Here is a 12,638-nt window from a genome sequence, read left to right as displayed (position 1 = left end):
TGTTATGTCAACCTACATTTGTCTCCTGATTATATTGCGTTAGTTTTTTTTTTTGGTCAAAAAAATACCGAATCTTTATTGCGTTAGTTAACATTAGCAAAAATTTTGTGATTTATATAAACAATCTTAGTGGGAAATACCGAATTTTTATTTTATTTTTTCATTCATTACTTGAAATCATGTCTAAATGGGGATTTAGAGAATTTGCTGAGAATCATATTTTGAAAATTTTGGCTTACGGCCAGGTGCCTTGCTTAGGCCAAGGCGTAGGCGACAAAGGTGTGAGGCAACGAATAAGTTCACGCCTTGTCCCGTGCATCCCCAGGTTGAGCTGGATCATCCAATGTTTCTTATCGCGACTCCTTCGTAACTTCGTGAAAATATGGTAAGATCCAAACATTTAAGGCTGTGTTGGGCAGTCAAGATAAAAATCATAATAGAATAAAATTTATCCTATCTTGTCTTTGTTCCCGCCCATATCAGAATAAAGTGAGATATAATGAGGATATATAGCCTAGATAAAATTATCCCATAGGGAGGTGGGATAAAGGTGGATAAGATTTCTGTTGTTCATGGTATAAAAGCTATTTTATCTCAAATAACAAACTTCTTAAATAATAAAATCAAAATTATTATTAAATATGAATTATATTTGAATTTTAATTTAAAAATATTTGTTTATTCATATAAATTTTATTTTTTTCTACTTTATAATATACATTTTGTGCATATGCACACACTTCATATCCACATTGCATATTTTAGGTATGGTAGTATAGTTTATTATTTAATAAAAATTTATTAAGAAATGATGGAATGAAATAAAAATAAAAAAAGAGATATAAAAATAAAAAATAAGTATAAAAATTAATTAGAAGAACCCAGATTTTAAATGAACAAAATTTGAACTTGAAAATGAAAATAATTCTCGAAGAATGTGGGACAATGAAATCTCTATAATAAAAAATAAAAAAACTAGAAGTTTCCATCTACTTCTCCTATGTATTTTTGGTCTATGAAAGCAGAAAAAAAAGTCAAAACTCATTCTCCTCTGCAACTTTGTGGTTTACGTTGAAGTTTAACGAAAGTAGCAAAGAAGCAAAACTTTTTATAGTTGCAAATGTGAATGATCATATTTTCTCTCTTCATAGAGTTGGCAGTGAATTATGAGAGATTCTTATAGTCTCCGTTTGTGCATTTTTAATTTAAGTTACATCGATATGTGTAAATATCAAACAGTGAATATGATAGGATATGAAAATATCCAATTTTATTACTGTGATTCACCAAATAGTGGATAAGATATGGCAAAATCTTTAAATTTTATATCCTACCCTATCCAATCCTATCTTGATTAAAAATCCAGAAAACGCAGCCTAAAAATGTATAAGATGGATATGTGAAATATACTCAATTTTATTTTATCTAAAAGCCATCAAGGAATTAGGTATCCTATCGTTTCGATGAGACCTTTGGCTCTTAAGCGTCTTACTCCAAATTGATTATTTGCTAGTAATTTCCTTTGGAAAATATATTCTCAGATATTATTCAACTAATCTTATTTTGTTGTTGACAATCGAAAGTGCCACCACGACCGAGCTCCCTAAAAAGCGAGCATATCATATATTTCATCATCCGTTAGTGTTATTGCAACATACTTAGATAATATTTACCCTGTGATATCATTTTTTCATACACTAGATGAAAGTAAGCCATAATACCAAAATAAATAGCGATGAACTGCGAGGCTCGAGATGTTCTATCTTTTTATTTTATCTCAACCCATCATTTGCGTATAATGACGATGGCAGTCATCCTTTTTTTAAATCAAATAAAGTGTGATGGCTCTATATTAAGATCTTACACATATGATGATTACGATCATTTGTAGGTGAGACTATGAACAGAATGGACTGCAAATTTCACCGTTTTAAGCGACTAGCTCAACATTTTTAGGGTGGTGGATCATTGTGTTCTTATGTATTAGTTAACTTAATTGGCAACTCTGAATTTATCAATAAGAGAGAATTCGAAATACACGTAAGATCACACAGAAATAAAGAAAATGAGAAAGGGCATGGAGGGGAAAGAAGATTATCGAAGGGAAATCAATTACCTAACAAGATGGTGATAGAGGCATTTTGAATTTGCTTCCGATCTCACAGCTGATCTTGAACAAAGTTCTGGCACTGCGTACTCAAAGTTGAACAATGTGTGTGTATATATATAGAAATTGGAGAATCATGTGACAAGAGGGAGCCATGGAATATAAGCCAACCAATGGGCTACTCCAAAGTGGGGTGCCAAAAGTAGGGAAAAAAAAAAGTAAAAATGAGGAACCCATTTGACCTACCACACTTAATATTAATAAGAAGATGCACAAAAAAAAATTATTTGATTTTTGGTGGGGTAACGTCAGGGAGCAGATATATCATGTCATCCACCCTAGTGGTGGATTTGACTCTTGGAAGAGTCCGGAGAGAGGCGGTGGACCTCTATTGATGGTGGAGGAGGAAAGAGCAACTACTTCCCTTTATCTTAAACTATGTATTCAATTTCAATTATGTCCTAACTTTTTTGTTTAAAAAATTATCAATTTTTATTCTAGTCCCAAATATGCCCACGTGTCCAAAAATTGGCATTTTTTTTTTTAGTTTTCAATACCGAGGCCAATTAGATATCTATTATCAAAACTTGTGTTTTTATCACTGCAAGTGGCAATTTTTGGACACATGGCCATATTTGGGACTAAAATGAAAATTGAATAAACAAAAGTTCGAGCAGGATTGGAATTCAACGTAAGTTAGGAGTTTTCTTTTGAGAATTAGGCCTAGTAAAGTGATGACACCTTTTTTTGTTCTTATTATTGGTTCAATCAATTTGATTTAATAAATCGGATCTTTATTTTGTTCGGCCAAAGTGGTCAATGTCTCTGTTCTATAAATTGAGCCGATTTAGACTCTCAATTGATATTTTTAATGGCTCAGAGTTCTGCCACATGGTTTAAAATTCATTCAGTCAAACTATTTATGAAGGCAAGAAATTATTATTTGGAAATCGAAAAAAACCGGAGATCATTCCTTTTTCTTTGTAAATCCAAGATCTAATTTTACCATTTGAGTTGGCCTCCTAGCTCAAATGGGAGTTAATATATTCCTCAGTCTTCGCTATTAAGCATGCTTTCATCTAACATCTTCACTTTTATAACTGCTCGCAATGTGTCCCACAAAATTTTAAATGATATTAGGGTAAGAGGTCTTGAAATGACGCTGCAAGGAATAAGTAAATACGAATTCGTCAATCCACAAATTTGAGTAAACACTCACAACTGAGGGTGAGTATGGTTCCAGGATAGAACCAGGAACCAAAAAGCTTAACCGCCGATTCCATGTTTGGATGAGCCGGGGTTTGCTTCCCGGTTCTATTTTTCTAGAAATCGGAACTTGTGACTTAAAGCTTCTCGGTTAGCTAATCTCTATCTTCTTCATATTAACTTGGGAGTGCTCTGATTTGCATGATATACCTATTGGTGGTTCTGTGACAAAGTTGACTTTATGGTTCTGCAAACAAAATTGAAGTTTATCTAGAACTAGTATCCCCAACTACATCATTTGGTAACCAGTAGGGCTTTTCATATCCCCAGGTCCATTTACATCTCTTGACAGCCGTGATGAAATGTTTCTTCAAAAAGCCACCAGAGACTTAGAAGGCCCTTGGAGATGCATTAGATGTTAGACTTGCTGATTTTCACCGGGTAGAGATCGTCCTTCGTGTGTTGACCTAATACGCTTGGTGATCAAATCTTGACCAGCTAATTTTTATCAGTCTGTCATTATAGGAAGTTCATGATAGAGCCTTATTCTACTACAGAACAAATTGAAATTAACAATTTCCCGAATACCCTGGAATTGGACCCGAAATCTATGACAGAGTAGGTTCTAGATTCTAGAGTATGTATGGTAAGTTTTAGGTTCTAAAAAATGAGGAATATGTTTTATAAAGTAGATTTTAGGTTTTAGGTGGAACCGCACACCCCGCACAAACTCAATAGAGAAAAAACTCTTAATTTTCATTGATTCATCAAAGGGTAAGATATATTAGATACAAAACCAAAACGAATAAATGCTGGAAAACGACAATCCACTAAGTACAAAATCTCCTATCAGATAACTCCTAGAAGAGGAAATAACGTCTATTAAATCAAAAGGATAAATAAATTAAAATCTAATAGGATAATTATTAGAAGTGAAAATGAGATAACCTAATATATCAGAATATTATCTAAAATTCTAAAAATCCTAAAATTGAGTTTGATAAAGAAAGGAAACATTAAATAGTAAAATGCTAAATCTGTCAAGGAAAAATTTGAAAAGAAATTTTGAAGTGCTCCGCATTCTGGGTTCACAAGGCTTCATTGGCCTCTCCTAAGATATCCGAAAATAACATTTTTCTTTGTTTGCTTTCGAAGTTATTAGATCTTTGGATTTATGTCATCATTAAACGTGAACATATACCTTATCAAGAATGCATTTTGTGTTTTATGTCAATGTTATTTTTCATTCAATAAAAGTTTAAAAGAACGTACAGGATGATTCAGGGCGCCTTGGAAACCATACAAAAAGACATTATAAGGTAGGTTTTGTTTCGAGCAACAAAAAAAAAAGGTAGGTTTTGGATTTTAAAAATTCGGATTTGACAGTAATAAGATATGTTTCAAACTAGGCAAATACCCTACTCACCCCGAAACATGCAAGACCCACATTATTTTATATATTCATGTTCTAGTTTGAGGCCCAAAATTTGTTCTTGCGTGGAATGCAAAGTAGTAGAATATTCAAATTATTAAATAATGCATCTATCTAACAGCTTAAAATTTTTTTAGAATTTGTCTTAGTGATCTCACAGAATCCTACATTAATTGATTTGTGAATAAACACGGCCCTTTTACCTGCTAAAATCAAAGCAAATCACATAGTGGATTTTTCTTTTACCCACTATCGATGAATCGGAAATGACGGTCAAGGGGTCTTCACTCTCGAATGCATCACATTCCACTTAACCAGGACAATCCCATGCACGTTTAAAAGCGAAATGCTCACACATATTGTGTGTGTGTGTGTGTATTTTACAACCAATTGTATGGGAGGATCTTAGAGGGGCCAGCCAAAACTAATTAGGTGCCCAAAAAAGTGGGGAGGTAGTCAGCGACCAACAACCACTCGGACCGAAAGTGGAGGAACGCCCGTCGCGAGGGGCGACCAATCACATGCCTTTCCCGGAAGCACGCAGCACCTATTGGTTGACACGGACCAATTGGTGAAATCATGGCGCCACCTCATTGACTGCCGCCCCAACGAGGTTGTGTGATCATGAAAAGTTAGGAAAATGACAATTCAATTCCATGAATACCGGCACAACAATTCATCACCCAAAGAAAAGGACGAAATTTGATATTTTAAGAGATCACATTAAAATTTAAAAGAAAGTTTGAACAGTACTATTTTTTCCCGTCATGTTCTTTAAGAACAAATTGCTAAACCATATTGATTGATCGAGTTAATGAAACGATCAAAATTTGGGCCTTGAAGAAGCGCGATTCTCGTCGTGATCTTAGGTTTGAATGTTACTTGTCATACCTCTCGAAATAATACGTACTTCCATAAAGTAAGTATTACTCTCTGGTCGTCTCACCACCAATCAACCCTGAATAAATTTCTTATGGTCAGGCAATGATTGACGGAGATTGATCACAATGTTCTATATTTCGAAAAAAACTTACGCAAACCCTAAAATCCCCTCCCCCCCTTCGCCTCTGTCTCTCCACCTATGCTCATACATCTCTACTGTGCGTTGGCTTTCCATGCTGTCTTGTCACTTCATTTCTTGCCCCTCGCCCCTGTCGGGGCACAAAGGACTTCAAGTTGCATCGGCAAGACGGTAGTAGCGGCAGCGGTGACCAGGATGGCTGAGTGGTGGTGAAAATATCAAAACAGGAAATTTGGAATTCGAAATTTTCTAGGTCTTTATTTATCTTTTCAATTATATTTTTTCACGATATAAGCTTAGGTCAATGTCCAGCTTACTCGTGAGAGGAGTATTAAAATATTCAAATATTGAAAATGTAATCATCTAACAATTTAAAATTTTAAAATAATTAGTAGTGATCCCACCAAATCTCGCAATAATAAATGAAACCGACCTAGCAAAATTTCAAAACAATGACAGGCGCTAATGATAAAAAAAAAGTCCAAAAAAGAAAACAAAACAATAGAAAATTTCGGTCAATCATATTTAACATGTCGATTGTCATATTGTCATTTAAATTTAGAGAATCCGTGTCCACGTAAAAGCACGTCATTCATTATGTCGTGTCTACATATTTCATGCTCCACTCGTCCCCTTTATGCTTCCAACCTCGTTTCATAAGCACTAGATATTGGGGTATAGTTTATACACTCAATCGATAAAAAGGGACGGGAGCCGTCAAAAGGTTTTTATAGTTTGAATCCTTATTTTATTGAAAATTTAAGCTTCTGTCTATGAATAGCTATTATTATGTATAATGTCTTTCGCTTATGATTGAGAATTGTAATAGAGATGTGAGAGGTGCTAATTATAGTACAATCATCTTATGGATATAATCCTAATTTAAGAGTGAACCATGATAAATTTTGTATCTCGATTTCTCTTTCTTGCCTTTTACTTTTTATTTTATTGTGTTTGTGTTACCTAATCCTCACACTAAGATGCACGAAGGGAAAAGGTTTTCATAGGAATGATACGTAAAACAGCGACAAGTGCTTCTAGCCTTCCACCTCTAGTTCGTGGAAATTAATCGATAGGGTTGGCCAATCAAGAAGTTAGGGTTCCAAGTGGAGCACCCGGAAGATTCATAGAAAGGGGGAGAGAGAGGTGAGTGAACGAGATCGCAAGTCAACTACACAAGATCGTGGCAATGACGACAAGGATGCTTGTGTTAGTGGGAAACGCATTTCATTCAAAAGAATAGTAAGCAAATTAACCATGTCATGTGGCCCAAGTAACACCATGGAGCTAAAGTCATCTCGATACACTGTCGAGTTGGATCAAATATCCGAATCAATCTCAACTCGAGAAAAAAAAATCTACTTATTAAAATGACTCGGCTCGTTCCGCATGGTCAATCCTTCCAAAAAAGTGACTCGGTCCATCTTACCTCCTATCATATATGTGACTCTATTAATCCTACCACCTCCGTCGCACCTATATTAACTTTTTATTGTCCAACTAATAAAAAGCATATCCAAACTTATCTTTTTCCTTTGGAAATCCAGGGGCATTAGTGTAAAAATAAGAAAATTATCAAAAAAATTCTGAACCTATTGTAATCGTGTCAAATCAGTGCTAAACCTTTATTTTTTTTGCTAATTCAATCATAAAACATTTTGCATTTGTGTCAATTTAGTCCATCCGGCTAACTTTGGCTGGCTAGTGCTGGCATGGACGCCAACATTGATGTGGCAATTTCTATTAAAATTTTAACATTTTGTTCGAATTTTCTTGTCTTTTCTTTTCTTTTCTTTTAAGTTTTCTTCTTCTTCTTCTTCTTCTTCTTCTTCTTCTTCCAGCCAGTCGCTGAATCGGTGACTAGCCACCTCGTCTTCGCCCAGATCTAGCAAGCCCGACCTCATCTATGGCTAATCGCCAATTTGAGGCAAATGGAGCCTAAATCTATACACAGGCGCACATTTTCATTTGCACCGCCAGAGATTCTCCATCCAATGATTAATTTCGTGGCATGTTTGTGGGGAGCGAATGTCAACTCAAAGGATTGGAAGAAAATGTTTCTTTTCGTCCAATTTTTCAACAACGAGCACTTATAAGATCCGAAATTATAATGCTGTTTTTTTTTTCTTCTTCTTCTTTTTGCAAGAGTTGTCCAAATCAACTAGCTTTTAGTGCTTCTTTTGCACCCACTTTAATGGATAGTGGCCTCTATTAGTCGAACCGACTGCCAGTACTTTCATTACACTAGATACCATTCGAAGCATGTATATAAGGATTGAACAAAATCTTGTCATATAGAAACATAGTAGATGCCATTTTCCCAACCATTTGCTCGTTTTGATTCCCTCACAATCATGGCGAATCTTGAATATATATATATAGATTCACATCTACACGCTTCCGTCGCATTTGAGATAGCAACACGAAATTGAGAAGGAAGCGTGTAGATGTGAATCTACAGTCATAAGCATAATGAGTTCATTTTGTGCTTACCTTAATGTACTGTTGACACTCAAAATAATTCATCTACAAAAACACGTGTTGCACATGTGAGGGGTTGATGCACGCTTAGATCACGTGAGGATTAACGCACATACAAAGCATGTGGAAGTCAACACCCGAGTGGGATACATGAGGAGTCGATACACGTGAGGAATAGGCGTTTTGATAGAGAATGAAGAAAGCATATGTAGAGCATGTGACTATCGATTAATGAGGTTATTAACCCGTTTTGGTAATTTGAGCACCAATGAGAGATAATTCCGCTAGGTTCAAGACCTTTTCAAGGAGCACCAAAAACATGAAGATTATCCTCTTGAATTCTATGACGGGAAGACATTTTAAGACAAACACACTCAAAATGAGTCCTGAGAACAAATCAAAAGACACATGGAGTGCGGAGAACATGGACGGACCTCACGATCTAAAGAAGAACGTCTCATCGACAGTTACTAGGATTTTGAACTTCAATGCCTCAAGAAATGTAGGACGTGGATACGATCCACCTTAGTAAAAAGATCAGACAAAAGCCCCAACACCGTCAGTTATTTGGAGTTGAATATCTGCTCGAAGACCAAGTTAGAAAGATTTGAAGAGAGAGCGCGGCAACTTTTGGTGCATAAAAGATGCAATTGCTGGAAGACAGTTACCACTCCAACCATTATAAATACCACCAAATAGCTATAGAAGCCCCGACCCCCGAACAAATCAACAAATTTATCTTATTTTTATCGTACTACATTTACTTTTCTTAGCTGTAGCTTTCAGATTTTCGTCGTCGAGTCAAACTCCGGAGTATATCTTTATCCCATATACGGTGCCATCAAGTCAAACTCTAGTGCTTTATCGAAGCATGTTCAAAGCATTGTCATTGAGTCAAACTCTGACATTATTTTGGGTGCGTTGGTTCGTTGTTCTTTGGAAGAAATTGTACCTACTAAGCCAACCCATCAAGTTAAACTTTGGTTTGGTCAATTTTTGTATTATTTCTTTTTTTCTTTTTTTTGTAAGGTTTGTATTGTTTCTTTCATTTCCACTTGTATCGATTAATTTCGAGTTGTAATTACTAGATCTCTCCATCAAGTCAAACTCTAGGCCAAATAACATTTGTATCATTCTATTGAAATCTTTGCAAAATTTCACGTGTTGATTTTCTGACTCTTAGGATCACTCCTATCTACGATCATCACAGATCCCTTTTATTACATTTAAAAGCCGAAAATCGGACTTCGATGGAAGATATTTTGTCGCAAAACAATTCCAACGAAACACGTACAATAAATCTTCACGAGTCTATCATAAACACAGTTGAATCATTATCTACCTCAACGTATGGTAAAATTCCGTTTTGCAACCGCGGCCGAGGTATAATCACAGACACGGACTACACAATTTAAGAGTCGCGTGGTTTTACGTGGAAACGGCATAGATTTTCTCTCGCAACATCACATGTGCACAAATTTTGACACAAATATACGTATTAAAATCTATACTCGCAACAACCAAGATATCAAATGCACATATTTAAGGTTGCTGGGGATGTTAGAAAGGAATTTGAGATGGGATAGAACTCTATATAAGTTATTTGATTCGCTGACGCGGATGGGGCTGACCCATCATTGGCACCCACAAACATTATTCAAGAAAAAACTTGGGTTGTTATTTTTTGTTGAAAAATTGCGCGCAATAATCCCGTAAAAAAATTTACTAGCATAATAGTTTTTTGATGACTGTGAGAATAACAGCATATTGTGGACCAGAAATTCTTGAAAGAGTGGACCTTATAATAATTTTTAATTGTTTGTTATTCATATTTTGTTGCTCACAACATTCTGTCAAATCTTACCGTAGATAGAAAAACCGTCACATAAACATATTCCTTCCATAAAATGCCCTTATCGGTTATCACAGGTCTAACTAGAGTTTCTACACACGCTAAAATACTATGCGTATATCACAAGCAAGACTGTTATAAGATTAAGGCATCTTATTCCATTGATGTATCTTAAAATTCGTTTAAACCATATAGAGTAGTAATTAAATATAATAAGAATACCGGAAAACTAAAAAAAAAATCAGAATGAATTTAGAATTATCTAAGAGTATTTACAGAAAACGAAAATGAAGGAAGTTACCTATAAATTTGCTTCACTTCCCTGATTAATTTGAATTACTAAAGCAATATTTTCCACTAGCTAATTGCCTTAATTCCTCATTTCTCCATAACCCCACTTCTCCGCACTTAGACTTTGTTTGTTTCGCAAAAAATGAATGACTTAAAAAATATTTTCCTAAAAATTACCGCTTGTATGACTTAACAAAAAATATTTTCATTGTTCACAAAAATATTTAGAAATAAATTATTGTAGTAATGAAATTATTTTTCATTAGCTAATTATTTTAAGCGATCATATTTTTAAGAAAATATTTTTCAAGTTATTCATTTCATTAGATCTACCCTCAATATTTTTCATCAACCGTTGGATGGTTGACATGTGGAAGATTGCTGTCACGAAACTTATTATAAACGCATACGTCACTCATTCAACGGTAAATGTGCAAGGATCTTTCTACCGGATCAAACAATAAACCCTTACAAATAATACTTAGTAATACAATCAAGCCGAATGCATGCAAATGAGCAAGCGGATCCACCCCATTAAAAGGAGAAAACCCTTCCGGATGTACTCTCAAATATCACGTTACTATTTTCCAACAAAATTCTTTCGTTTTGTTGCGTGATTATCTAGATTTACACGATCCATATTCTCACTCATTAGAAATTTGTGTCCAAGCTTAGGCAAACAATATGAATTGTGAATGTCCATCACTTCGCTAATAAAGGCAAGAAATACATCAGGGGTTTTAGCAGTACATGGGCCAGAGTAAGGAAGGCCCACTAGCTTCGGCTTCCTTGAAGGCCCACGAACCCAATCATCTCATTAATGGCGAATATACTCAGAGAAAAGCTCAAATTTCTGAGCCCAAATCGGATTACTTTCCTCGAAACTTTTGGACATGGTGAATACCAAATAGATTAATGTGAAAAATGGTTTCCTAAAGTATTTTTTATCACGTCACATACAATAGATCATGTCATGACTGATTGGTTATACACATTTTATGCGGTTAATTGTGCTATTTATTATATTCTATTGGCAAAATATCAAATACCGTCTTAATGTTTAACACTTGTGTCGATTACACCTTCACATTTCATAATCTTCATTTTGCATCTAAAAAAAAAATCTTGAATCTCAAAGACGATTTGCTCCTCTCTCAAAAAAAGCTAAGGAAGAACCTTGGTCGGGTCTCCTAAAGGAAAAAAAAAAAAGCAACAGCCACCACCAACCCTATCACCGCCCGACACCGACCACCAATGCCCCATCGGCCGGCTGCCACACCCCCCCCCCAAAATCTAGCTCTTAACAAAGCTCGCGGGCCAAAGCAAAGCTAGGCGAACGAGCCTTCTAGCTCATGCTACTCGAGCTCTAAATCAGAGTCAGCGCAGTCAAATCTGACCTTGATCTAGGCCTTAATGGAAGTTGCTACCATATGAGATTTGTCGACGACAGTGATGGCCTCCGACGGAGGCATAGAGCTTCATCAAACTAGGACGGAGCGGTTGGTCCAAATAAGCAATCAAGAGGGGGATGGATTGGTTTTTCAAGAAATTACAGACCATATAAACCAACCACAATAAAAATTTCTTCTAAAAGCAAAGTGAAGTAGCAACATAAACAGTTAAATTTATCGAGTTTACGAAACGAGACATTACAAATAAGGTTCACAGGTGGAGGATCGGATTGGGAACAGAGTGGTTAGGTCCAAATAAGCAGCCAAAAGGGGGATGAATTATTTTTTCAAGAAAATATAAACTAATTTTGTATAACTCATCTCTGAGGAAAATATTACCTCTAGACTCAAAGTGAACTAGCACTAGCAATATAAACAGCGAAATTTAACGAGTTTAAGCAAAGCGAAATTGCAAATGAGTTTATAGAGGTTCGCCTTGGGTGTGCGTACTCCTATCTTCCAACTCTAGTAGCCCAAACTATGCCAAATTCCACTAGTTTTGTCAAGAGAACAAATACCATCTCATTACAAGCACAGAACTTGATGTCGCGCAGAATCCGACTACCTTCTGCCGAAAGCCCGCTATAGAATAAGTAACTAACTATTGGACCCTCCAATAATTGATCTCACATCCGGAGTTACAATCTACATGTTTACATGTGCATATCGTCATCTCGTCGCATTACATCGATATTCTTCCGACATAATATAGACATGTGGGTAAGCCTTCTTTAATGTCACGTACATTAATCATTAGCAATTCAGGTGTCCCATGTCATGGACGCTATCGTCGGTCA

At 35.6% G+C, this 12,638-nt stretch overlaps 3 protein-coding genes across 3 annotated transcripts in view; all 3 read right to left on the bottom strand.

Annotated features, from left to right (window-relative positions):
* LOC115750544 (acid phosphatase 1-like) overlaps positions 1-2,180 on the bottom strand; it is a 39,198-nt gene extending 37,018 nt beyond the window's left edge. Inside the window, exon 1 of the mRNA XM_048285980.1 lies at positions 2,117-2,180. The gene's annotated coding sequence lies outside the window, so the exon portion shown is untranslated. The remainder of the gene's footprint in view (positions 1-2,116) is intronic.
* The window catches only part of LOC115750542 (acid phosphatase 1-like), a 39,239-nt gene extending 37,048 nt beyond the window's left edge, over positions 1-2,191 (bottom strand). Inside the window, exon 1 of the mRNA XM_030687990.2 lies at positions 2,117-2,191. The gene's annotated coding sequence lies outside the window, so the exon portion shown is untranslated. The remainder of the gene's footprint in view (positions 1-2,116) is intronic.
* LOC115750563 (protein FAR-RED ELONGATED HYPOCOTYL 3) overlaps positions 1-12,638 on the bottom strand; it is an 874,908-nt gene that overhangs the window by 839,756 nt on the left and 22,514 nt on the right. The window lies entirely within an intron of this gene.

This window comes from Rhodamnia argentea, chromosome 10 (assembly GCF_020921035.1).
Source record: "Rhodamnia argentea isolate NSW1041297 chromosome 10, ASM2092103v1, whole genome shotgun sequence".
Classification (NCBI taxonomy): Eukaryota; Viridiplantae; Streptophyta; class Magnoliopsida; order Myrtales; family Myrtaceae; genus Rhodamnia; species Rhodamnia argentea.
Note: the sequence above shows the minus strand (reverse complement) of the source record. Positions and strands in the feature narration are given on the sequence as shown.